Source organism: Phyllobates terribilis, unplaced genomic scaffold (assembly GCF_046119375.1).
Source record: "Phyllobates terribilis strain yellow unplaced genomic scaffold, ASM4611937v1 Scaffold_437__1_contigs__length_1545540, whole genome shotgun sequence".
NCBI classification, from domain to species: Eukaryota; Metazoa; Chordata; class Amphibia; order Anura; family Dendrobatidae; genus Phyllobates; species Phyllobates terribilis.
In genome coordinates this window covers 1,149,844-1,174,386 of record NW_027363197.1, presented here as the reverse complement: position 1 = coordinate 1,174,386, position 24,543 = coordinate 1,149,844, and the positions used below count along the sequence as shown (strand labels likewise).

Here is a 24,543-nt window from a genome sequence, read left to right as displayed (position 1 = left end):
AATGGACTTTTCAGGATCCTTGGGTGGCTCCGTAGTTTGAAACCAATTCTGGTTATCGCTTCTCGGCCTTTTGGCTAAGATCAAGTGTAGTATCTGTTCTTATCAGTTTAATATCTGATACGTCCCCTATCTGGGGACCATATATTAAATGGATTTTTAGAACAGGGAGATGGAAAAAGAGCTTGCTCTGTCCACTCCACGCATTGACCTGGTATTGCAGTATCTCCAGGACCGGTGCACCCCTTCTTTAATGCAGTTTCTAAAATCAGAAAGAATTGAATTCAATGTTTTTTGTTCATTTTGCTTGTTTGTCGGATTTGGGGATGGACTCTTTGGCTTTGCTTTTCTTCTCCTCATTGGATTTTTCATGTTCAAAGTTGCAGAAGCCAGATTACAAGCTCATTTTGGTTCAACTTCAGCAACTGTGCATTGCATTGCCATGTAATGTGATGCAATGCTATCTTTCTAGCTCTCCCTTTTTACTTCCTTTTGGATAAACAGACACATTAGGCAAGCATTTTGGAGCTTTCACCTAAATAACTACAGGTGGTGAGATAAGCTGCACAATATAATTGACCTTTCAGTATATTGTTGCACACACACCATCTATTTAGCAAATGCCCTTGTTATCAACAGCAGCCTTTTAAACTCACCTGAGCTAACAGGTATGTGCGCTGGTTACTCTGCTGCGCTTAAAATTTCTTTTTTGGTTTGCTACAATGCCTTTTCTGAAACGTTGTCTCCTTCTGCTGGAACACTGACTTCTTTCATTTAATGCCTGCAGACTATAAAAGAGAACCCAACCCAAAAAGTTTGGTTGATTAGTCTGTGGCATTCTGTTAAACTGTTGCTTATGGCGGTCTCTGTGAGCTTCTCAGCGACATTCAGCCAGCCAGGTATCCTGCCTGCAGTAGATGGAATGTGGCAATGGAACGCTGGCTGCGCGTGTCATAATAGGCTCTGAGCCTTTATATACCTGTGCACAGCAGCAGCCACCTTCAGTCTGCTGCTGGACAGCCAGCAGCAGCAGCAGCAGGAGAGGTATGTAATCAGGAGCCCTCCTGCTAAGGGTAGACAGCTGCTCGTTCCACCCCACCCCCCGCCTTAATTGGTTCTCCTCCCTTCCAACGGTGTTGAGGCGGGTGGAAACAGCAGGGGGTGAAGGTGCTGTGTTTAAAGAGGTGGAGTTATGCAGATCTAAAACGCGTGGATTGCAGCAGCAGCAAGCCGAAAAGTGCAGGCATGTAAGGGATCTAGAGGTTGACAACATGTCTTCTTAACGGGAGTCCAGGAGCTCATCTCCACAAATGGACTTTTCAGGATCCTTGGGTGGCTCCGTAGTTTGAAACCAATTCTGGTTATCGCTTCTCGGCCTTTTGGCTAAGATCAAGTGTAGTATCTGTTCTTATCAGTTTAATATCTGATACGTCCCCTATCTAGGGACCATATATTAAATGGATTTTTAGAACAGGGAGATGGAAAAAGAGCTTGCTCTGTCCACTCCACGCATTGACCTGGTATTGCAGTATCTCCAGGACCGGTGCACCCCTTCTTTAATGCAGTTTCTAAAATCAGAAAGAATTGAATTCAATGTTTTTTGTTCATTTTGCTTGTTTGTCGGATTTGGGGATGGACTCTTTGGCTTTGCTTTTCTTCTCCTCATTGGATTTTTCATGTTCAAAGTTGCAGAAGCCAGATTACAAGCTCATTTTGGTTCAACTTCAGCAACTGTGCATTGCATTGCCATGTAATGTGATGCAATGCTATCTTTCTAGCTCTCCCTTTTTACTTCCTTTTGGATAAACAGACATATTAGGCAAGCATTTTGGAGCTTTCACCTAAATAACTACAGGTGGTGAGATAAGCTGCACAATATAATTGACCTTTCAGTATATTGTTGCACACACACCATCTATTTAGCAAATGCCCTTGTTATCAACAGCAGCCTTTTAAACTCACCTGAGCTAACAGGTATGTGCGCTGGTTACTCTGCTGCGCTTAAAATTTCTTTTTTGGTTTGCTACAATGCCTTTTCTGAAACGTTGTCTCCTTCTGCTGGAACACTGACTTCTTTCATTTAATGCCTGCAGACTATAAAAGAGAACCCAACCCAAAAAGTTTGGTTGATTAGTCTGTGGCATTCTGTTAAACTGTTGCTTATGGCGGTCTCTGTGAGCTTCTCAGCGACATTCAGCCAGCCAGGTATCCTGCCTGCAGTAGATGGAATGTGGCAATGGAACGCTGGCTGCGCGTGTCATAATAGGCTCTGAGCCTTTATATACCTGTGCACAGCAGCAGCCACCTTCAGTCTGCTGCTGGACAGCCAGCAGCAGCAGCAGCAGGAGAGGTATGTAATCAGGAGCCCTCCTGCTAAGGGTAGACAGCTGCTCGTTCCACCCCACCCCCCGCCTTAATTGGTTCTCCTCCCTTCCAACAGTGTTGAGGCGGGTGGGAACAGCAGGGGGTGAAGGTGCTGTGTTTAAAGAGGTGGAGTTATGCAGATCTAAAACGCGTGGATTGCAGCAGCAGCAAGCCGAAAAGTGCAGGCATGTAAGGGATCTAGAGGTTGACAACATGTCTTCTTAACGGGAGTCCAGGAGCTCATCTCCACAAATGGACTTTTCAGGATCCTTGGGTGGCTCCGTAGTTTGAAACCAATTCTGGTTATCGCTTCTCGGCCTTTTGGCTAAGATCAAGTGTAGTATCTGTTCTTATCAGTTTAATATCTGATACGTCCCCTATCTGGGGACCATATATTAAATGGATTTTTAGAACAGGGAGATGGAAAAAGAGCTTGCTCTGTCCACTCCACACATTGACCTGGTATTGCAGTATCTCCAGGACCGGTGCACCCCTTCTTTAATGCAGTTTCTAAAATCAGAAAGAATTGAATTCAATGTTTTTTGTTCATTTTGCTTGTTTGTCGGATTTGGGGATGGACTCTTTGGCTTTGCTTTTCTTCTCCTCATTGGATTTTTCATGTTCAAAGTTGCAGAAGCCAGATTACAAGCTCATTTTGGTTCAACTTCAGCAACTGTGCATTGCATTGCCATGTAATGTGATGCAATGCTATCTTTCTAGCTCTCCCTTTTTACTTCCTTTTGGATAAACAGACATATTAGGCAAGCATTTTGGAGCTTTCACCTAAATAACTACAGGTGGTGAGATAAGCTGCACAATATAATTGACCTTTCAGTATATTGTTGCACACACACCATCTATTTAGCAAATGCCCTTGTTATCAACAGCAGCCTTTTAAACTCACCTGAGCTAACAGGTATGTGCGCTGGTTACTCTGCTGCGCTTAAAATTTCTTTTTTGGTTTGCTACAATGCCTTTTCTGAAACGTTGTCTCCTTCTGCTGGAACACTGACTTCTTTCATTTAATGCCTGCAGACTATAAAAGAGAACCCAACCCAAAAAGTTTGGTTGATTAGTCTGTGGCATTCTGTTAAACTGTTGCTTATGGCGGTCTCTGTGAGCTTCTCAGCGACATTCAGCCAGCCAGGTATCCTGCCTGCAGTAGATGGAATGTGGCAATGGAACGCTGGCTGCGCGTGTCATAATAGGCTCTGAGCCTTTATATACCTGTGCACAGCAGCAGCCACCTTCAGTCTGCTGCTGGACAGCCAGCAGCAGCAGCAGCAGGAGAGGTATGTAATCAGGAGCCCTCCTGCTAAGGGTAGACAGCTGCTCGTTCCACCCCACCCCCCGCCTTAATTGGTTCTCCTCCCTTCCAAGGGTGTTGAGGCGGGTGGGAACAGCAGGGGGTGAAGGTGCTGTGTTTAAAGAGGTGGAGTTATGCAGATCTAAAACGCGTGGATTGCAGCAGCAGCAAGCCGAAAAGTGCAGGCATGTAAGGGATCTAGAGGTTGACAACATGTCTTCTTAACGGGAGTCCAGGAGCTCATCTCCACAAATGGACTTTTCAGGATCCTTGGGTGGCTCCGTAGTTTGAAACCAATTCTGGTTATCGCTTCTCGGCCTTTTGGCTAAGATCAAGTGTAGTATCTGTTCTTATCAGTTTAATATCTGATACGTCCCCTATCTGGGGACCATATATTAAATGGATTTTTAGAACAGGGAGATGGAAAAAGAGCTTGCTCTGTCCACTCCACGCATTGACCTGGTATTGCAGTATCTCCAGGACCGGTGCACCCCTTCTTTAATGCAGTTTCTAAAATCAGAAAGAATTGAATTCAATGTTTTTTGTTCATTTTGCTTGTTTGTCGGATTTGGGGATGGACTCTTTGGCTTTGCTTTTCTTCTCCTCATTGGATTTTTCATGTTCAAAGTTGCAGAAGCCAGTTTACAAGCTCATTTTGGTTCAACTTCAGCAACTGTGCATTGCATTGCCATGTAATGTGATGCAATGCTATCTTTCTAGCTCTCCCTTTTTACTTCCTTTTGGATAAACAGACATATTAGGCAAGCATTTTGGAGCTTTCACCTAAATAACTACAGGTGGTGAGATAAGCTGCACAATATAATTGACCTTTCAGTATATTGTTGCACACACACCATCTATTTAGCAAATGCCCTTGTTATCAACAGCAGCCTTTTAAACTCACCTGAGCTAACAGGTATGTGCGCTGGTTACTCTGCTGCGCTTAAAATTTCTTTTTTGGTTTGCTACAATGCCTTTTCTGAAACGTTGTCTCCTTCTGCTGGAACACTGACTTCTTTCATTTAATGCCTGCAGACTATAAAAGAGAACCCAACCCAAAAAGTTTGGTTGATTAGTCTGTGGCATTCTGTTAAACTGTTGCTTATGGTGGTCTCTGTGAGCTTCTCAGCGACATTCAGCCAGCCAGGTATCCTGCCTGCAGTAGATGGAATGTGGCAATGGAACGCTGGCTGCGCGTGTCATAATAGGCTCTGAGCCTTTATATACCTGTGCACAGCAGCAGCCACCTTCAGTCTGCTGCTGGACAGCCAGCAGCAGCAGCAGCAGGAGAGGTATGTAATCAGGAGCCCTCCTGCTAAGGGTAGACAGCTGCTCGTTCCACCCCACCCCCCGCCTTAATTGGTTCTCCTCCCTTCCAAGGGTGTTGAGGCGGGTGGGAACAGCAGGGGGTGAAGGTGCTGTGTTTAAAGAGGTGGAGTTATGCAGATCTAAAACGCGTGGATTGCAGCAGCAGCAAGCCGAAAAGTGCAGGCATGTAAGGGATCTAGAGGTTGACAACATGTCTTCTTAACGGGAGTCCAGGAGCTCATCTCCACAAATGGACTTTTCAGGATCCTTGGGTGGCTCCGTAGTTTGAAACCAATTCTGGTTATCGCTTCTCGGCCTTTTGGCTAAGATCAAGTGTAGTATCTGTTCTTATCAGTTTAATATCTGATACGTCCCCTATCTGGGGACCATATATTAAATGGATTTTTAGAACAGGGAGATGGAAAAAGAGCTTGCTCTGTCCACTCCACGCATTGACCTGGTATTGCAGTATCTCCAGGACCGGTGCACCCCTTCTTTAATGCAGTTTCTAAAATCAGAAAGAATTGAATTCAATGTTTTTTGTTCATTTTGCTTGTTTGTCGGATTTGGGGATGGACTCTTTGGCTTTGCTTTTCTTCTCCTCATTGGATTTTTCATGTTCAAAGTTGCAGAAGCCAGATTACAAGCTCATTTTGGTTCAACTTCAGCAACTGTGCATTGCATTGCCATGTAATGTGATGCAATGCTATCTTTCTAGCTCTCCCTTTTTACTTCCTTTTGGATAAACAGACATATTAGGCAAGCATTTTGGAGCTTTCACCTAAATAACTACAGGTGGTGAGATAAGCTGCACAATATAATTGACCTTTCAGTATATTGTTGCACACACACCATCTATTTAGCAAATGCCCTTGTTATCAACAGCAGCCTTTTAAACTCACCTGAGCTAACAGGTATGTGCGCTGGTTACTCTGCTGCGCTTAAAATTTCTTTTTTGGTTTGCTACAATGCCTTTTCTGAAACGTTGTCTCCTTCTGCTGGAACACTGACTTCTTTCATTTAATGCCTGCAGACTATAAAAGAGAACCCAACCCAAAAAGTTTGGTTGATTAGTCTGTGGCATTCTGTTAAACTGTTGCTTATGGCGGTCTCTGTGAGCTTCTCAGCGACATTCAGCCAGCCAGGTATCCTGCCTGCAGTAGATGGAATGTGGCAATGGAACGCTGGCTGCGCGTGTCATAATAGGCTCTGAGCCTTTATATACCTGTGCACAGCAGCAGCCACCTTCAGTCTGCTGCTGGACAGCCAGCAGCAGCAGCAGCAGGAGAGGTATGTAATCAGGAGCCCTCCTGCTAAGGGTAGACAGCTGCTCGTTCCACCCCACCCCCCGCCTTAATTGGTTCTCCTCCCTTCCAAGGGTGTTGAGGCGGGTGGGAACAGCAGGGGGTGAAGGTGCTGTGTTTAAAGAGGTGGAGTTATGCAGATCTAAAACGCGTGGATTGCAGCAGCAGCAAGCCGAAAAGTGCAGGCATGTAAGGGATCTAGAGGTTGACAACATGTCTTCTTAACGGGAGTCCAGGAGCTCATCTCCACAAATGGACTTTTCAGGATCCTTGGGTGGCTCCGTAGTTTGAAACCAATTCTGGTTATCGCTTCTCGGCCTTTTGGCTAAGATCAAGTGTAGTATCTGTTCTTATCAGTTTAATATCTGATACGTCCCCTATCTGGGGACCATATATTAAATGGATTTTTAGAACAGGGAGATGGAAAAAGAGCTTGCTCTGTCCACTCCACGCATTGACCTGGTATTGCAGTATCTCCAGGACCGGTGCACCCCTTCTTTAATGCAGTTTCTAAAATCAGAAAGAATTGAATTCAATGTTTTTTGTTCATTTTGCTTGTTTGTCGGATTTGGGGATGGACTCTTTGGCTTTGCTTTTCTTCTCCTCATTGGATTTTTCATGTTCAAAGTTGCAGAAGCCAGTTTACAAGCTCATTTTGGTTCAACTTCAGCAACTGTGCATTGCATTGCCATGTAATGTGATGCAATGCTATCTTTCTAGCTCTCCCTTTTTACTTCCTTTTGGATAAACAGACATATTAGGCAAGCATTTTGGAGCTTTCACCTAAATAACTACAGGTGGTGAGATAAGCTGCACAATATAATTGACCTTTCAGTATATTGTTGCACACACACCATCTATTTAGCAAATGCCCTTGTTATCAACAGCAGCCTTTTAAACTCACCTGAGCTAACAGGTATGTGCGCTGGTTACTCTGCTGCGCTTAAAATTTCTTTTTTGGTTTGCTACAATGCCTTTTCTGAAACGTTGTCTCCTTCTGCTGGAACACTGACTTCTTTCATTTAATGCCTGCAGACTATAAAAGAGAACCCAACCCAAAAAGTTTGGTTGATTAGTCTGTGGCATTCTGTTAAACTGTTGCTTATGGTGGTCTCTGTGAGCTTCTCAGCGACATTCAGCCAGCCAGGTATCCTGCCTGCAGTAGATGGAATGTGGCAATGGAACGCTGGCTGCGCGTGTCATAATAGGCTCTGAGCCTTTATATACCTGTGCACAGCAGCAGCCACCTTCAGTCTGCTGCTGGACAGCCAGCAGCAGCAGCAGCAGGAGAGGTATGTAATCAGGAGCCCTCCTGCTAAGGGTAGACAGCTGCTCGTTCCACCCCACCCCCCGCCTTAATTGGTTCTCCTCCCTTCCAAGGGTGTTGAGGCGGGTGGGAACAGCAGGGGGTGAAGGTGCTGTGTTTAAAGAGGTGGAGTTATGCAGATCTAAAACGCGTGGATTGCAGCAGCAGCAAGCCGAAAAGTGCAGGCATGTAAGGGATCTAGAGGTTGACAACATGTCTTCTTAACGGGAGTCCAGGAGCTCATCTCCACAAATGGACTTTTCAGGATCCTTGGGTGGCTCCGTAGTTTGAAACCAATTCTGGTTATCGCTTCTCGGCCTTTTGGCTAAGATCAAGTGTAGTATCTGTTCTTATCAGTTTAATATCTGATACGTCCCCTATCTGGGGACCATATATTAAATGGATTTTTAGAACAGGGAGATGGAAAAAGAGCTTGCTCTGTCCACTCCACGCATTGACCTGGTATTGCAGTATCTCCAGGACCGGTGCACCCCTTCTTTAATGCAGTTTCTAAAATCAGAAAGAATTGAATTCAATGTTTTTTGTTCATTTTGCTTGTTTGTCGGATTTGGGGATGGACTCTTTGGCTTTGCTTTTCTTCTCCTCATTGGATTTTTCATGTTCAAAGTTGCAGAAGCCAGATTACAAGCTCATTTTGGTTCAACTTCAGCAACTGTGCATTGCATTGCCATGTAATGTGATGCAATGCTATCTTTCTAGCTCTCCCTTTTTACTTCCTTTTGGATAAACAGACATATTAGGCAAGCATTTTGGAGCTTTCACCTAAATAACTACAGGTGGTGAGATAAGCTGCACAATATAATTGACCTTTCAGTATATTGTTGCACACACACCATCTATTTAGCAAATGCCCTTGTTATCAACAGCAGCCTTTTAAACTCACCTGAGCTAACAGGTATGTGCGCTGGTTACTCTGCTGCGCTTAAAATTTCTTTTTTGGTTTGCTACAATGCCTTTTCTGAAACGTTGTCTCCTTCTGCTGGAACACTGACTTCTTTCATTTAATGCCTGCAGACTATAAAAGAGAACCCAACCCAAAAAGTTTGGTTGATTAGTCTGTGGCATTCTGTTAAACTGTTGCTTATGGCGGTCTCTGTGAGCTTCTCAGCGACATTCAGCCAGCCAGGTATCCTGCCTGCAGTAGATGGAATGTGGCAATGGAACGCTGGCTGCGCGTGTCATAATAGGCTCTGAGCCTTTATATACCTGTGCACAGCAGCAGCCACCTTCAGTCTGCTGCTGGACAGCCAGCAGCAGCAGCAGCAGGAGAGGTATGTAATCAGGAGCCCTCCTGCTAAGGGTAGACAGCTGCTCGTTCCACCCCACCCCCCGCCTTAATTGGTTCTCCTCCCTTCCAAGGGTGTTGAGGCGGGTGGGAACAGCAGGGGGTGAAGGTGCTGTGTTTAAAGAGGTGGAGTTATGCAGATCTAAAACGCGTGGATTGCAGCAGCAGCAAGCCGAAAAGTGCAGGCATGTAAGGGATCTAGAGGTTGACAACATGTCTTCTTAACGGGAGTCCAGGAGCTCATCTCCACAAATGGACTTTTCAGGATCCTTGGGTGGCTCCGTAGTTTGAAACCAATTCTGGTTATCGCTTCTCGGCCTTTTGGCTAAGATCAAGTGTAGTATCTGTTCTTATCAGTTTAATATCTGATACGTCCCCTATCTGGGGACCATATATTAAATGGATTTTTAGAACAGGGAGATGGAAAAAGAGCTTGCTCTGTCCACTCCACGCATTGACCTGGTATTGCAGTATCTCCAGGACCGGTGCACCCCTTCTTTAATGCAGTTTCTAAAATCAGAAAGAATTGAATTCAATGTTTTTTGTTCATTTTGCTTGTTTGTCGGATTTGGGGATGGACTCTTTGGCTTTGCTTTTCTTCTCCTCATTGGATTTTTCATGTTCAAAGTTGCAGAAGCCAGATTACAAGCTCATTTTGGTTCAACTTCAGCAACTGTGCATTGCATTGCCATGTAATGTGATGCAATGCTATCTTTCTAGCTCTCCCTTTTTACTTCCTTTTGGATAAACAGACATATTAGGCAAGCATTTTGGAGCTTTCACCTAAATAACTACAGGTGGTGAGATAAGCTGCACAATATAATTGACCTTTCAGTATATTGTTGCACACACACCATCTATTTAGCAAATGCCCTTGTTATCAACAGCAGCCTTTTAAACTCACCTGAGCTAACAGGTATGTGCGCTGGTTACTCTGCTGCGCTTAAAATTTCTTTTTTGGTTTGCTACAATGCCTTTTCTGAAACGTTGTCTCCTTCTGCTGGAACACTGACTTCTTTCATTTAATGCCTGCAGACTATAAAAGAGAACCCAACCCAAAAAGTTTGGTTGATTAGTCTGTGGCATTCTGTTAAACTGTTGCTTATGGCGGTCTCTGTGAGCTTCTCAGCGACATTCAGCCAGCCAGGTATCCTGCCTGCAGTAGATGGAATGTGGCAATGGAACGCTGGCTGCGCGTGTCATAATAGGCTCTGAGCCTTTATATACCTGTGCACAGCAGCAGCCACCTTCAGTCTGCTGCTGGACAGCCAGCAGCAGCAGCAGCAGGAGAGGTATGTAATCAGGAGCCCTCCTGCTAAGGGTAGACAGCTGCTCGTTCCACCCCACCCCCCGCCTTAATTGGTTCTCCTCCCTTCCAAGGGTGTTGAGGCGGGTGGGAACAGCAGGGGGTGAAGGTGCTGTGTTTAAAGAGGTGGAGTTATGCAGATCTAAAACGCGTGGATTGCAGCAGCAGCAAGCCGAAAAGTGCAGGCATGTAAGGGATCTAGAGGTTGACAACATGTCTTCTTAACGGGAGTCCAGGAGCTCATCTCCACAAATGGACTTTTCAGGATCCTTGGGTGGCTCCGTAGTTTGAAACCAATTCTGGTTATCGCTTCTCGGCCTTTTGGCTAAGATCAAGTGTAGTATCTGTTCTTATCAGTTTAATATCTGATACGTCCCCTATCTGGGGACCATATATTAAATGGATTTTTAGAACAGGGAGATGGAAAAAGAGCTTGCTCTGTCCACTCCACGCATTGACCTGGTATTGCAGTATCTCCAGGACCGGTGCACCCCTTCTTTAATGCAGTTTCTAAAATCAGAAAGAATTGAATTCAATGTTTTTTGTTCATTTTGCTTGTTTGTCGGATTTGGGGATGGACTCTTTGGCTTTGCTTTTCTTCTCCTCATTGGATTTTTCATGTTCAAAGTTGCAGAAGCCAGATTACAAGCTCATTTTGGTTCAACTTCAGCAACTGTGCATTGCATTGCCATGTAATGTGATGCAATGCTATCTTTCTAGCTCTCCCTTTTTACTTCCTTTTGGATAAACAGACATATTAGGCAAGCATTTTGGAGCTTTCACCTAAATAACTACAGGTGGTGAGATAAGCTGCACAATATAATTGACCTTTCAGTATATTGTTGCACACACACCATCTATTTAGCAAATGCCCTTGTTATCAACAGCAGCCTTTTAAACTCACCTGAGCTAACAGGTATGTGCGCTGGTTACTCTGCTGCGCTTAAAATTTCTTTTTTGGTTTGCTACAATGCCTTTTCTGAAACGTTGTCTCCTTCTGCTGGAACACTGACTTCTTTCATTTAATGCCTGCAGACTATAAAAGAGAACCCAACCCAAAAAGTTTGGTTGATTATTCTGTGGCATTCTGTTAAACTGTTGCTTATGGCGGTCTCTGTGAGCTTCTCAGCGACATTCAGCCAGCCAGGTATCCTGCCTGCAGTAGATGGAATGTGGCAATGGAACGCTGGCTGCGCGTGTCATAATAGGCTCTGAGCCTTTATATACCTGTGCACAGCAGCAGCCACCTTCAGTCTGCTGCTGGACAGCCAGCAGCAGCAGCAGCAGGAGAGGTATGTAATCAGGAGCCCTCCTGCTAAGGGTAGACAGCTGCTCGTTCCACCCCACCCCCCGCCTTAATTGGTTCTCCTCCCTTCCAACGGTGTTGAGGCGGGTGGGAACAGCAGGGGGTGAAGGTGCTGTGTTTAAAGAGGTGGAGTTATGCAGATCTAAAATGCGTGGATTGCAGCAGCAGCAAGCCGAAAAGTGCAGGCATGTAAGGGATCTAGAGGTTGACAACATGTCTTCTTAACGGGAGTCCAGGAGCTCATCTCCACAAATGGACTTTTCAGGATCCTTGGGTGGCTCCGTAGTTTGAAACCAATTCTGGTTATCGCTTCTCGGCCTTTTGGCTAAGATCAAGTGCAGTGATCTAGCGGTTTCTGCCTTGGTCTTGGCTGGGAGGCGCTTGGGGTACCCGGCTCCTTGGCCTGGGGGGATCGCTACACTTATCGGTGGAGCTAAACCCCCCTGCTGCTATTAGGGAGTCGGATTAGTCCCTGGGCAACGAGAGGCGATCACCTTGTCACCACACATAGCTGTGGGGGGCAACTGTCGCCACACATAGCTGTGGTGGCAACATTTGGAGGATTAAAAGGAAAAAACGGAAGGAAAACGGATCGTTGAGATGGAGTTTTGGAAAAAGAAGAGATGCTTACGTTTTTTTGTGAAACGGGAGACGGAAGAAACTTTTTTGGAAGAAAAATGGATTCTGGAAATTTTGAGGAAATATGAAGTTTTGGAGAAGGATATCTACTGTATGCAAGAAATAAAGCAAGGTAAAGTTTGTGATGTGACTCTAGTTTCTGAGGAAAAGTGCATTCATTTTTTCAAAGGCTGGAGTGAAGAGGATTCTGGGAAAATTGGAGTAAGTGCATCATTCATGGGGAAACCGAAGAGTGTGATAATTTACATGGACAATCCGTTTGTGGAAATAGAGGAGATAATGGTTTTTTTGGAATCTAAATGTAAGAAGGTAAAGTTTCAGAAATTATACAGGAACAAAGTTGGTATTTGGAACGGAAAGAGACGTTTTTTGGTGTGGACAACAGGAGAAGAAAATTTGCATAATGGGAGGATTATGGTAAACGGGAGTTCTGGGTATTGTTACATGGAAAGCAGCAAAGGAACTTTTGAAAAGAACTTTGGAGGACAAAAGGAAGATATTGGTGATAAAATGAAGAAGGAAGTTGATGCCATAATTATAGAGGAGAATAAGCAGGGAAAAGAAGTTGAAAGTTTAAAGGTGAAATTGAAGAAAAAGGTAACGGTACAGGAAAATTGTGGATCAAGGAAAGTATCTGGTGAAAAGAAAGAAGTAAAAGAGGAAAAGGGTAAAGTGTTGGAGAAGGTGGTGACTTTCAGAGATGATGAGGAAGAGTATGATAGGGAACAGATGCGGTTAGAGCATGAGGAGGAAGAAAAGAAGTTAAGGGGTTTTGTTGGGAGGAAAGTAAAAGAGAAAAAGGGGATATTTAGTTTGGGAAACCGGGTGAAGTAATGTCAGTGGTGATTTGTTTGGAAACTGTTGAAACTGCAAAGGAATTGTTATGTTTAACTTTATATATATTAATTCAAATGAAAAAATATAAATATAATATCTAAACACGATGATGGAACTAAAATCTTGAGTTTGGTGATATACGATTTAAGATTATAAAACTTAATTTCTGAGTGTTTGGAAAAAAAAAAAAAAAAAAAAAATCTGTTCTTATCAGTTTAATATCTGATACGTCCCCTATCTGGGGACCATATATTAAATGGATTTTTAGAACAGGGAGATGGAAAAAGAGCTTGCTCTGTCCACTCCACGCATTGACCTGGTATTGCAGTATCTCCAGGACCGGTGCACCCCTTCTTTAATGCAGTTTCTAAAATCAGAAAGAATTGAATTCAATGTTTTTTGTTCATTTTGCTTGTTTGTCGGATTTGGGGATGGACTCTTTGGCTTTGCTTTTCTTCTCCTCATTGGATTTTTCATGTTCAAAGTTGCAGAAGCCAGATTACAAGCTCATTTTGGTTCAACTTCAGCAACTGTGCATTGCATTGCCATGTAATGTGATGCAATGCTATCTTTCTAGCTCTCCCTTTTTACTTCCTTTTGGATAAACAGACATATTAGGCAAGCATTTTGGAGCTTTCACCTAAATAACTACAGGTGGTGAGATAAGCTGCACAATATAATTGACCTTTCAGTATATTGTTGCACACACACCATCTATTTAGCAAATGCCCTTGTTATCAACAGCAGCCTTTTAAACTCACCTGAGCTAACAGGTATGTGCGCTGGTTACTCTGCTGCGCTTAAAATTTCTTTTTTGGTTTGCTACAATGCCTTTTCTGAAACGTTGTCTCCTTCTGCTGGAACACTGACTTCTTTCATTTAATGCCTGCAGACTATAAAAGAGAACCCAACCCAAAAAGTTTGGTTGATTAGTCTGTGGCATTCTGTTAAACTGTTGCTTATGGCGGTCTCTGTGAGCTTCTCAGCTACATTCAGCCAGCCAGGTATCCTGCCTGCAGTAGATGGAATGTGGCAATGGAACGCTGGCTGCGCGTGTCATAATAGGCTCTGAGCCTTTATATACCTGTGCACAGCAGCAGCCACCTTCAGTTTGCTGCTGGACAGCCAGCAGCAGCAGCAGCAGGAGAGGTATGTAATCAGGAGCCCTCCTGCTAAGGGTAGACAGCTGCTCGTTCCACCCCACCCCCCGCCTTAATTGGTTCTCCTCCCTTCCAACGGTGTTGAGGCGGGTGGGAACAGCAGGGGGTGAAGGTGCTGTGTTTAAAGAGGTGGAGTTATGCAGATCTAAAACGCGTGGATTGCAGCAGCAGCAAGCCGAAAAGTGCAGGCATGTAAGGGATCTAGAGGTTGACAACATGTCTTCTTAACGGGAGTCCAGGAGCTCATCTCCACAAATGGACTTTTCAGGATATTTGGGTGGCTCCGTAGTTTGAAACCAATTCTGGTTATCGCTTCTCGGCCTTTTGGCTAAGATCAAGTGTAGTATCTGTTCTTATCAGTTTAATATCTGATACGTCCCCTATCTGGGGACCATATATTAAATGGATTTTTAGAACAGGGAGATGGAAAAAGAGCTTGCTCTGTCCACTCCACGCATTGACCTGGTATTGCAGTATCTCCAGGACCGGTGCACCCCTTCTTTAATGCAGTTTCTAAAATCAGAAAGAATTGAATTCAATGTTTTTTGTTCATTTTGCTTGTTTGTCGGATTTGGGGATGGACTCTTTGGCTTTGCTTTTCTTCTCCTCATTGGATTTTTCATGTTCAAAGTTGCAGAAGCCAGATTACAAGCTCATTTTGGTTCAACTTCAGCAACTGTGCATTGCATTGCCATGTAATGTGATGCAATGCTATCTTTCTAGCTCTCCCTTTTTACTTCCTTTTGGATAAACAGACATATTAGGCAAGCATTTTGGAGCTTTCACCTAAATAACTACAGGTGGTGAGATAAGCTGCACAATATAATTGACCTTTCAGTATATTGTTGCACACACACCATCTATTTAGCAAATGCCCTTGTTATCAACAGCAGCCTTTTAAACTCACCTGAGCTAACAGGTATGTGCGCTGGTTACTCTGCTGCGCTTAAAATTTCTTTTTTGGTTTGCTACAATGCCTTTTCTGAAACGTTGTCTCCTTCTGCTGGAACACTGACTTCTTTCATTTAATGCCTGCAGACTATAAAAGAGAACCCAACCCAAAAAGTTTGGTTGATTAGTCTGTGGCATTCTGTTAAACTGTTGCTTATGGCGGTCTCTGTGAGCTTCTCAGCGACATTCAGCCAGCCAGGTATCCTGCCTGCAGTAGATGGAATGTGGCAATGGAACGCTGGCTGCGCGTGTCATAATAGGCTCTGAGCCTTTATATACCTGTGCACAGCAGCAGCCACCTTCAGTCTGCTGCTGGACAGCCAGCAGCAGCAGCAGCAGGAGAGGTATGTAATCAGGAGCCCTCCTGCTAAGGGTAGACAGCTGCTCGTTCCACCCCACCCCCCGCCTTAATTGGTTCTCCTCCCTTCCAAGGGTGTTGAGGCGGGTGGGAACAGCAGGGGGTGAAGGTGCTGTGTTTAAAGAGGTGGAGTTATGCAGATCTAAAACGCGTGGATTGCAGCAGCAACAAGCCGAAAAGTGCAGGCATGTAAGGGATCTAGAGGTTGACAACATGTCTTCTTAACGGGAGTCCAGGAGCTCATCTCCACAAATGGACTTTTCAGGATCCTTGGGTGGCTCCGTAGTTTGAAACCAATTCTGGTTATCGCTTCTCGGCCTTTTGGCTAAGATCAAGTGTAGTATCTGTTCTTATCAGTTTAATATCTGATACGTCCCCTATCTGGGGACCATATATTAAATGGATTTTTAGAACAGGGAGATGGAAAAAGAGCTTGCTCTGTCCACTCCACGCATTGACCTGGTATTGCAGTATCTCCAGGACCGGTGCACCCCTTCTTTAATGCAGTTTCTAAAATCAGAAAGAATTGAATTCAATGTTTTTTGTTCATTTTGCTTGTTTGTCGGATTTGGGGATGGACTCTTTGGCTTTGCTTTTCTTCTCCTCATTGGATTTTTCATGTTCAAAGTTGCAGAAGCCAGATTACAAGCTCATTTTGGTTCAACTTCAGCAACTGTGCATTGCATTGCCATGTAATGTGATGCAATGCTATCTTTCTAGCTCTCCCTTTTTACTTCCTTTTGGATAAACAGACATATTAGGCAAGCATTTTGGAGCTTTCACCTAAATAACTACAGGTGGTGAGATAAGCTGCACAATATAATTGACCTTTCAGTATATTGTTGCACACACACCATCTATTTAGCAAATGCCCTTGTTGTCAACAGCAGCCTTTTAAACTCACCTGAGCTAACAGGTATGTGCGCTGGTTACTCTGCTGCGCTTAAAATTTCTTTTTTGGTTTGCTACAATGCCTTTTCTGAAACGTTGTCTCCTTCTGCTGGAACACTGACTTCTTTCATTTAATGCCTGCAGACTATAAAAGAGAACCCAACCCAAAAAGTTTGGTTGATTAGTCTGTGGCATTCTGTTAAACTGTTGCTTATGGCGGTCTCTGTGAGCTTCTCAGCGACATTCAGCCAGCCAGGTATCCTGCCTGCAGTAGATGGAATGTGGCAATGGAACGCTGGCTGCGCGTGTCATAATAGGCTCTGAGCCTTTATATACCTGTGCACAGCAGCAGCCACCTTCAGTCTGCTGCTGGACAGCCAGCAGCAGCAGCAGCAGGAGAGGTATGTAATCAGGAGCCCTCCTGCTAAGGGTAGACAGCTGCTCGTTCCACCCCACCCCCCGCCTTAATTGGTTCTCCTCCCTTCCAAGGGTGTTGAGGCGGGTGGGAACAGCAGGGGGTGAAGGTGCTGTGTTTAAAGAGGTGGAGTTATGCAGATCTAAAACGCGTGGATTGCAGCAGCAGCAAGCCGAAAAGTGCAGGCATGTAAGGGATCTAGAGGTTGACAACATGTCTTCTTAACGGGAGTCCAGGAGCTCATCTCCACAAATGGACTTTTCAGGATCCTTGGGTGGCTCCGTAGTTTGAAACCAATTCTGGTTATCGCTTCTCGGCCTTTTGGCTAAGATCAAGTGTAGTATCTGTTCTTATCAGTTTAATATCTGATACGTCCCCTATCTGGGGACCATATATTAAATGGATTTTTAGAACAGGGAGATGGAAAAAGAGCTTGCTCTGTCCACTCCACGCATTGACCTGGTATTGCAGTATCTCCAGGACCGGTGCACCCCTTCTTTAATGCAGTTTCTAAAATCAGAAAGAATTGAATTCAATGTTTTTTGTTCATTTTGCTTGTTTGTCGGATTTGGGGATGGACTCTTTGGCTTTGCTTTTCTTCTCCTCATTGGATTTTTCATGTTCAAAGTTGCAGAAGCCAGATTACAAGCTCATTTTGGTTCAACTTCAGCAACTGTGCATTGCATTGCCATGTAATGTGATGCAATGCTATCTTTCTAGCTCTCCCTTTTTACTTCCTTTTGGATAAACAGACATATTAGGCAAGCATTTTGGAGCTTTCACCTAAATAACTACAGGTGGTGAGATAAGCTGCACAATATAATTGACCTTTCAGTATATTGTTGCACACACACCATCTATTTAGCAAATGCCCTTGTTATCAACAGCAGCCTTTTAAACTCACCTGAGCTAACAGGTATGTGCGCTGGTTACTCTGCTGCGCTTAAAATTTCTTTTTTGGTTTGCTACAATGCCTTTTCTGAAACGTTGTCTCCTTCTGCTGGAACACTGACTTCTTTCATTTAATGCCTGCAGACTATAAAAGAGAACCCAACCCAAAAAGTTTGGTTGATTAGTCTGTGGCATTCTGTTAAACTGTTGCTTATGGCGGTCTCTGTGAGCTTCTCAGCGACATTCAGCCAGCCAGGTATCCTGCCTGCAGTAGATGGAATGTGGCAATGGAACGCTGGCTGCGCGTGTCATAATAGGCTCTGAGCCTTTATATACCTGTGCACAGCAGCAGCCACCTTCAGTTTGCTGCTGGACAGCCAGCAGCAGCAGCAGCAGGAGAGGTATGTAATCAGGAGCCCTCCTGCTAAGGGTAGACAGCTGCTCGTTCCACCCCACCCCCCGCCTTAATTGGTTCTCCTCCCTTCCAACGGTGTTGAGGTGGGTGGGAACAGCAGGGGGTGAAGGTGCTGTGTTTAAAGAGGTGGAGTTATGCAGATCTAAAACGCGTGGATTGCAGCAGCAGCAAGCCGAAAAGTGCAGGCATGTAAGGGATCTAGAGGTTGACAACATGTCTTCTTAACGGGAGTCCAGGAGCTCATCTCCACAAATGGACTTTTCAGGATCCTTGGGTGGCTCCGTAGTTTGAAACCAATTCTGGTTATCGCTTCTCGGCCTTTTGGCTAAGATCAAGTGTAGTATCTGTTCTTATCAGTTTAATATCTGATACGTCCCCTATCTGGGGACCATATATTAAATGGATTTTTAGAACAGGGAGATGGAAAAAGAGCTTGCTCTGTCCACTCCACGCATTGACCTGGTATTGCAGTATCTCCACGACCGGTGCACCCCTTCTTTAATGCAGTTTCTAAAATCAGAAAGAATTGAATTCAATGTTTTTTGTTCATTTTGCTTGTTTGTCGGATTTGGGGATGGACTCTTTGGCTTTGCTTTTCTTCTCCTCATTGGATTTTTCATGTTCAAAGTTGCAGAAGCCAGATTACAAGCTCATTTTGGTTCAACTTCAGCAACTGTGCATTGCATTGCCATGTAATGTGATGCAATGCTATCTTTCTAGCTCTCCCTTTTTACTTCCTTTTGGATAAACAGACATATTAGGCAAGCATTTTGGAGCTTTCACCTAAATAACTACAGGTGGTGAGATAAGCTGCACAATATAATTGACCTTTCAGTATATTGTTGCACACACACCATCTATTTAGCAAATGCCCTTGTTATCAACAGCAGCCTTTTAAACTCACCTGAGCTAACAGGTATGTGCGCTGGTTACTCTGCTGCGCTTAAAATTTCTTTTTTGGTTTGCTACAATGCCTTTTCTGAAACGTTGTCTCCTTCTGCTGGAACACTGACTTCTTTCATTTAATGCCTGCAGACTATAAAAGAGAACCCAACCCAAAAAGTTTGGTTGATTAGTCTGTGGCATTCTGTTAAACTGTTGCTTATGGCGGTCTCTGTGAGCTTCTCAGCGACATTCAGCCAGCCAGGTATCCTGCCTGCAGTAGATGGAATGTGGCAATGGAACGCTGGCTGCGCGTGTCATAATAGGCTCTGAGCCTTTATATACCTGTGCACAGCAGCAGCCACCTTCAGTCTGCTGCTGGACAGCCAGCAGCAGCAGCAGCAGGAGAGGTATGTAATCAGGAGCCCTCCTGCTAAGGGTAAACAGCTGCTCGTTCCACCCCACCCCCCGCCTTAATTGGTTCTCCTCCCTTCCAACGGTGTTGAGGCGGGTGGGAACAGCAGGGGGTGAAGGTGCTGTGTTTAAAGAGGTGGAGTTATGCAGATCTAAAACGCGTGGATTGCAGCAGCAGCAAGCCGAAAAGTGCAGGCATGTAAGGGATCTAGAGGTTGACAACATGTCTTCTTAACGGGAGTCCAGGAGCTCATCTCCACAAATGGACTTTTCAGGATCCTTGGGTGGCTCCGTAGTTTGAAACCAATTCTGGTTATCGCTTCTCGGCCTTTTGGCTAAGATCAAGTGTAGTATCTGTTCTTATCAGTTTAATATCTGATACGTCCCCTATCTGGGGACCATATATTAAATGGATTTTTAGAACAGGGAGATGGAAAAAGAGCTTGCTCTGTCCACTCCACGCATTGACCTAGTATTGCAGTATCTCCAGGACCGGTGCACCCCTTCTTTAATGCAGTTTCTAAAATCAGAAAGAATTGAATTCAATGTTTTTTGTTCATTTTGCTTGTTTGTCGGATTTGGGGATGGACTCTTTGGCTTTGCTTTTCTTCTCCTCATTGGATTTTTCATGTTCAAAGTTGCAGAAGCCAGATTACAAGCTCATTTTGGTTCAACTTCAGCAACTGTGCATTGCATTGCCATGTAATGTGATGCAATGCTATCTTTCTGGCTCTCCCTTTTTACTTCCTTTTGGATAAACAGACATATTAGGCAAGCATTTTGGAGCTTTCACCTAAATAACTACAGGTGGTGAGATAAGCTGCACAATATAATTGACCTTTCAGTATATTGTTGCACACACACCATCTATTTAGCAAATGCCCTTGTTATCAACAGCAGCCTTTTAAACTCACCTGAGCTAACAGGTATGTGCGCTGGTTACTCTGCTGCGCTTAAAATTTCTTTTTTGGTTTGCTACAATGTCTTTTCTGAAACGTTGTCTCCTTCTGCTGGAACACTGACTTCTTTCATTTAATGCCTGCAGACTATAAAAGAGAACCCAACCCAAAAAGTTTGGTTGATTAGTCTGTGGCATTCTGTTAAACTGTTGCTTATGGCGGTCTCTGTGAGCTTCTCAGCGACATTCAGCCAGCCAGGTATCCTGCCTGCAGTAGATGGAATGTGGCAATGGAACGCTGGCTGCGCGTGTCATAATAGGCTCTGAGCCTTTATATACCTGTGCACAGCAGCAGCCACCTTCAGTCTGCTGCTGGACAGCCAGCAGCAGCAGCAGCAGGAGAGGTATGTAATCAGGAGCCCTCCTGCTAAGGGTAGACAGCTGCTCGTTCCACCCCACCCCCCGCCTTAATTGGTTCTCCTCCCTTCCAACGGTGTTGAGGCGGGTGGGAACAGCAGGGGGTGAAGGTGCTGTGTTTAAAGAGGTGGAGTTATGCAGATCTAAAACGCGTGGATTGCAGCAGCAGCAAGCCGAAAAGTGCAGGCATGTAAGGGATCTAGAGGTTGACAACATGTCTTCTTAACGGGAGTCCAGGAGCTCATCTCCACAAATGGACTTTTCAGGATCCTTGGGTGGCTCCGTAGTTTGAAACCAATTCTGGTTATCGCTTCTCGGCCTTTTGGCTGCGATCGTATGACTGTACCTTGATTGGTGCGAGTCTCCTGGAGGAATCCGGACCCTTTTGTGGAGGATTTTCTGCTTTTTCCTGTGGTATTCCATACCGACAGAATCCAAGATGTCTTTTGTGAAGAACACCATCCGTTTGTCCGTGGATCCATCTGACCAGAACAAGAACAACGTGGTTTTCATTGTCCAAGACATCGTTGAAGGCAAAGCTGGAGCAAGACGTTCTGGGATCTTCAGTGTCAACGAATTTTCACGTCAAGGTAATTATGACGTTACCTTTATGGACCAGGATGTTTGCCTTAATGTCTTTGAATGGCTCCGTGGTCACTCTAGTGACCCCTGCTTGGAAGGAGTTAGATGGGAACCTTTGTTTGGTCTGCAAGAAAAGGAGGTGACTGTGACTGTCTATAACCCTTTTACAGACCCTGAGCTGCTGGAGTGCTTCCTCTCTCGCTACTGTGAATATGTGCGGAAGGGAGTGAAGCAAGTCAATTGTCTAGGAATCTTTAACTGTCAGTATAAATTCCGTGTGAAATTGAAAAGGGATCCTGACAGTGTGGGGGGCTTTAGACACCCTCCATCAAATTTTTCCGTTGCAGGCCATAGAGGTTTCCTCTTTTACCCAGGCCAGCCCATGTTTTGCCGTAGATGCTTTTCTTTCGGACATACCATGGTAACATGCCTTAAAGGGCAGTGTTGCCGAAATTGCAGAAAGGAGGGGCATATGGCCAACCAGTGTCCAGAGGCCAAGTCCTGTGATGTCTGTGGGAGTAGTGATCACATGTATAAGGACTGTCCTATGAGTGCACCTAGACGTTCTGATAAAGAACAGAAGGAGGAGGAGCTGGAGAGGAGGCAGATGGCAAGCGCACTGAAAGTGCTGGAAAGATTGGAGAGGGAGGAGAGAGAGGGAAGGAGGCGGGAAACTGGTAGAGCCTCTCCCTCTACGGCGCCAGAGGAGGTGTCCCTGAGACCATGTTCTTCTTCTGCTGAAGAAATGAGGAAGAAGCGGAGGGAAGAAAAGGAGTTCTGGAGGGAAGTGGCAAAGGTGGAGAAAAAGGCAGTGTCTGCGAGAATATCTAGGAAAGTGGTGGAAGCAGAGCTGCCTGAGATGATGACTTTTGGAGAGGCAATGGACGCAACAGGATGTGAAGTGCAAATCTCGGAACCCGACAGTCTGAACACCCTTCGGGTCCTGAAAACACTGAAGATTTTTCTTCGGAGGATGATAGGGGTGCAAAGAAGAGTCGTAGGGAGGATGGTGGGGGCAGTGATGATGCAGATTTTAGTGAGCCTCAGAGGAAGATCAGAACTGCCAGAATGAGGAGTGTGGCTGGTGAAGCCAGCGGGTCGGAAACCAGCTGTTCTGTTCTGATGGCGGAGGAGGATAGTGGTGGTGCTGGATAGTGTCACCATATAATATTGTAAATGTTTTTTCTTTTTGTCCTCTTGTGAGCTTTGGTTTAGGCCAAAGGCTATTTCTTTGTGTAATTGGTGAAGGAGTAGAAGTATTATGGGATTTACCATAGTGTCCCAAAACGTAAGAGTGTTTAAAAGTAAAGTAAGAAGAGCTGCTATTTTTGAGTTTTTAGCTATGCAAAATGCATCTATTTTTTGTTTACAAGAATGTGGGGTAGTGGATGGTGTGAAAGGGGATGAATGGTCTTATGGAGCGTCTGTGTGGTCGGGGAGTGCATGTAATAAGAATGATGGTGTGGGTATTTTGGTTAAAGGAAGGGAGGTTGTTTTGAGTGATTATTTGGTTATTGAGGTGGGGAGATGTATCCTTGCTAATTTTGTATACAAGAATGTAAAGTTTTGTGTTATTAATGTTTATGCGCCAGTTGAAAAAAATGAGCGCAAAAATTTATTTGAAAAAATTAAGCTTTTTGTTCCAGGAAGAATACCTGTGGTAATTGTGGGTGATATGAACTGTGATGTGGGGAGAGTGAATGTGGATGTGTCTGGGAAAGCATTATTGGAGTTAGTGAATGATTTTGGGTTGTGTGATATACAGCGCGTGTGTAACATGAATCCTTTGTTGAACACTTTCTTTTCTGAGAGTGGTAGGGTACAATCCAGATTGGATTATTGTTTTATTTCTAAAAATATGGTTTCTGTTAATTATAGGCAGGAAAACGTTCTTTTTTCAGATCATGTGTGTATGTTGTGTGAGTTGGATATAAAAGTTGATGGAGTGTTTGGGAGAGGATTGTGGAAGTTAAATGTTAAACTGTTAGAGAATGAAGATGTGAGAAAGGAGTATGAAAGGCGGTATGAAGAATGGTGTAAGCATAAAAATGAGTTTGGGAATGTTTGTGAGTGGTGGGACTGGGTGAAGAAACAAACAAAAATGTTCTTTAAAAATTTAGGATACAAGTATGCAGCAATTAAAAGAGAGAGTTTTGTTAAACTGAACGCGCGGTTGAGCGTTTTGTATAAGTTAAGGGAAGGAGGAGTTGAGGTGGAGGAGGATATTTTAGAGGTAAAAAAGGAGATTAGTGAGTTTTTGTTGGAGAGAGGGAGAAGCATAGTGTTTAGGGCAAAGATTGATAAGATGGAGCAGGATGAGAAATGTTCTCGGTTTTTCTTTAAAAAAGTTTTTGGAAAGAAACAGAGTATGAGCGTGGTGTATGGAGCAGATGGAAGTGAGGTGAGTGGAGAGGATATGTGTGAAGAGGTGGCTAAGTTTTATGAGGATCTGTATGCAGTGAAACAGAGGGATGAATGTTTGGAGAATGATGTTTTGAGTGTGTTAGAGAGTAAGTTGAGTGAAGCAGAAAGAGAGAGAGTGATGGGTGAGGTGACTGGTGATGAGGTATGGAAGGTTATGTGTAGTATGGCTTTGAATAAGACGCCGGGGGAGGATGGCCTCCCAGTAGAATTTTATCGTGTGATGTGGGGTGTGATTGGTAAGGACTTTGTGGATGTATGTAAGTATATGTGGGGAAACATGGAGGTGGCTGAGAGTATGCGTGCAGGTATGGTTGTGTTAATTCCTAAGAAAGGGGATTTGAAAAGTCTGAGGAATTGGAGGCCAATAACGTTACTTAATTGTGATTATAAAATCTATGCAAAACTTATGGCTAATAGGATGCGTGATGTGATAGAGAGTGTGATTGGGGATGAGCAGTGTTGTGCGGTACCTGGGAGGCGGATTCATGAGTGTGTGTGTATGTTAAGAGATTGTCTATGGGATTGCATGGGTCGTAAGAAGAGTGTATTTTTGTTAAGTTTGGATTTTGAAAAGGCTTATGATAGGTTGTCGCATGGTTTTTTGTTCAGAGTGTTGTTAAAAATGGGTTTTCCGGCTGATTTTGTTGGGCGAGTGAGAAGTTTGTATGCGGGTGTTTATAGCTGTGTTTTAATGAATGGGTATTTGGGTAGGAAAGTGAATGTGTTTTCGGGTGTGCGACAGGGGTGTCCTTTGTCCCCTGTAGCATTTATTTGTGCAATTGAGCCATTGTTGTGTATGCTGAGGAAAGATAAGGTAATTTGTGGTGTGCAAGTGCCGGGAGGTGGAGGAAAAGAATGGAAGGTGA

General features: G+C 44.4%; 15 non-coding genes across 15 annotated transcripts; all 15 read left to right on the top strand.

The window, feature by feature from the left end:
• Positions 1 to 54: 54 nt before the first annotated feature.
• Positions 55 to 245, top strand: LOC141228976 (U2 spliceosomal RNA). Its single transcript, XR_012295769.1, has one exon. It is a non-coding gene; the product is annotated as a U2 spliceosomal RNA (small nuclear RNA).
• Positions 246 to 1,360: 1,115 nt separating this feature from the next.
• LOC141228274 (U2 spliceosomal RNA) lies at positions 1,361 to 1,551 on the top strand. Its single transcript, XR_012295190.1, has one exon. It is a non-coding gene; the product is annotated as a U2 spliceosomal RNA (small nuclear RNA).
• Positions 1,552 to 2,666: 1,115 nt separating this feature from the next.
• On the top strand, positions 2,667 to 2,857 carry LOC141228246 (U2 spliceosomal RNA). The gene has a single exon (XR_012295164.1). It is a non-coding gene; the product is annotated as a U2 spliceosomal RNA (small nuclear RNA).
• Positions 2,858 to 3,972: 1,115 nt separating this feature from the next.
• Positions 3,973 to 4,163, top strand: LOC141228975 (U2 spliceosomal RNA). The gene has a single exon (XR_012295768.1). It is a non-coding gene; the product is annotated as a U2 spliceosomal RNA (small nuclear RNA).
• Positions 4,164 to 5,278: 1,115 nt separating this feature from the next.
• Positions 5,279 to 5,469, top strand: LOC141228974 (U2 spliceosomal RNA). The gene has a single exon (XR_012295767.1). It is a non-coding gene; the product is annotated as a U2 spliceosomal RNA (small nuclear RNA).
• Positions 5,470 to 6,584: 1,115 nt separating this feature from the next.
• LOC141228973 (U2 spliceosomal RNA) lies at positions 6,585 to 6,775 on the top strand. Its single transcript, XR_012295766.1, has one exon. It is a non-coding gene; the product is annotated as a U2 spliceosomal RNA (small nuclear RNA).
• A 1,115-nt stretch (positions 6,776 to 7,890) lies between these two features.
• LOC141228972 (U2 spliceosomal RNA) lies at positions 7,891 to 8,081 on the top strand. Its single transcript, XR_012295765.1, has one exon. It is a non-coding gene; the product is annotated as a U2 spliceosomal RNA (small nuclear RNA).
• A 1,115-nt stretch (positions 8,082 to 9,196) lies between these two features.
• LOC141228970 (U2 spliceosomal RNA) lies at positions 9,197 to 9,387 on the top strand. The gene has a single exon (XR_012295763.1). It is a non-coding gene; the product is annotated as a U2 spliceosomal RNA (small nuclear RNA).
• Positions 9,388 to 10,502: 1,115 nt separating this feature from the next.
• LOC141228969 (U2 spliceosomal RNA) lies at positions 10,503 to 10,693 on the top strand. The gene has a single exon (XR_012295762.1). It is a non-coding gene; the product is annotated as a U2 spliceosomal RNA (small nuclear RNA).
• A 2,445-nt stretch (positions 10,694 to 13,138) lies between these two features.
• LOC141228435 (U2 spliceosomal RNA) lies at positions 13,139 to 13,332 on the top strand. The gene has a single exon (XR_012295315.1). It is a non-coding gene; the product is annotated as a U2 spliceosomal RNA (small nuclear RNA).
• Positions 13,333 to 14,447: 1,115 nt separating this feature from the next.
• Positions 14,448 to 14,638, top strand: LOC141228968 (U2 spliceosomal RNA). Its single transcript, XR_012295761.1, has one exon. It is a non-coding gene; the product is annotated as a U2 spliceosomal RNA (small nuclear RNA).
• A 1,115-nt stretch (positions 14,639 to 15,753) lies between these two features.
• Positions 15,754 to 15,944, top strand: LOC141228967 (U2 spliceosomal RNA). Its single transcript, XR_012295760.1, has one exon. It is a non-coding gene; the product is annotated as a U2 spliceosomal RNA (small nuclear RNA).
• A 1,115-nt stretch (positions 15,945 to 17,059) lies between these two features.
• LOC141228966 (U2 spliceosomal RNA) lies at positions 17,060 to 17,250 on the top strand. Its single transcript, XR_012295759.1, has one exon. It is a non-coding gene; the product is annotated as a U2 spliceosomal RNA (small nuclear RNA).
• A 1,115-nt stretch (positions 17,251 to 18,365) lies between these two features.
• Positions 18,366 to 18,556, top strand: LOC141228279 (U2 spliceosomal RNA). Its single transcript, XR_012295195.1, has one exon. It is a non-coding gene; the product is annotated as a U2 spliceosomal RNA (small nuclear RNA).
• Positions 18,557 to 19,671: 1,115 nt separating this feature from the next.
• Positions 19,672 to 19,862, top strand: LOC141228296 (U2 spliceosomal RNA). The gene has a single exon (XR_012295211.1). It is a non-coding gene; the product is annotated as a U2 spliceosomal RNA (small nuclear RNA).
• The last annotated feature ends 4,681 nt before the right edge of the window (positions 19,863 to 24,543 follow it).